At 43.6% G+C, this 856-nt stretch overlaps 1 protein-coding gene across 1 annotated transcript in view; it reads left to right on the plus strand.

Moving 5' to 3' along the window:
• Positions 1 to 856, plus strand: part of STOX2 (storkhead box 2) — a 98,260-nt gene that overhangs the window by 84,133 nt on the left and 13,271 nt on the right. The window lies entirely within an intron of this gene.

Here is an 856-nt window from a genome sequence, read left to right on the forward strand (position 1 = left end):
TTTTTCCAATTGTAAATAGAGCAGCAGTAAACATGGGGGTGCAGGTATCTTTTTGAATCAGTGTTTTTGTGTCCTTTGGGTAGATACCTAGGAGTGGGATTGCTGGGTCGTAGGGAAGCTCCATGTTAAGCAGTTAGAGGAACCTCCGCAACCAGGAACTTTTCTTAGTTCTCTAGTCAAGAATGAAGCGCCCGTGTGGCTTCCAAAATAATGTGGCTTCTCCAGCTATAATACTTTTGTAATGGGCACTGAGAAAAAGAAACTCGGGACCCATGGAGAATTCCGGCAAAGATACCAAGATGCCACCTAGCCATTGCTACTTTAAACCCATAAACATGACCATTCCGTGGACAGCATGTGGAGAATGTTAGTCCTGAGAGAGTTGGGACAGAGTCCTGTCAGAACTAACCCTGACTTGTATCTGCAACACGTCTTGTTGGGTTTTAAAAATATGATAGTTGATAAATTAGTGAAGCTCTCTTTTTAAAAGAAAAATCAAACCAGTGTTTCCTTTTCTCTTAACTATTATGAAAAGAAGACGTAGCCCAGCTGCTTGGTATTTCCAGGGCTGGAAGCAGGGTGGTAGGAAGCCAAAGAACGAAGGCCCCATCTCAGGGAGGCAGCCCCCCATCAGCTCCAGTATATTGCTTCCCCGCCCTCTCCCCCCAAAAAACATGTGGGACCTTGTCCAAACATCTGAATTTTCTAATTTTTCAGAAGAATCTAGAATCCAGTTCTTTGTGAAGTCTGTTTCCGAAAATGTTGGTGTCTGTGTGTGCACATTTTTAAAAGTTTTATTTATTTGTGCATACAGAACTGGGGTACAAGCCAGAGGTGCAGGGGCAGTGAGAGGATT

Source organism: Condylura cristata, unplaced genomic scaffold (assembly GCF_000260355.1).
Source record: "Condylura cristata isolate star-nosed mole 26May11 unplaced genomic scaffold, ConCri1.0 scaffold00014, whole genome shotgun sequence".
Taxonomy (NCBI): domain Eukaryota; kingdom Metazoa; phylum Chordata; class Mammalia; order Eulipotyphla; family Talpidae; genus Condylura; species Condylura cristata.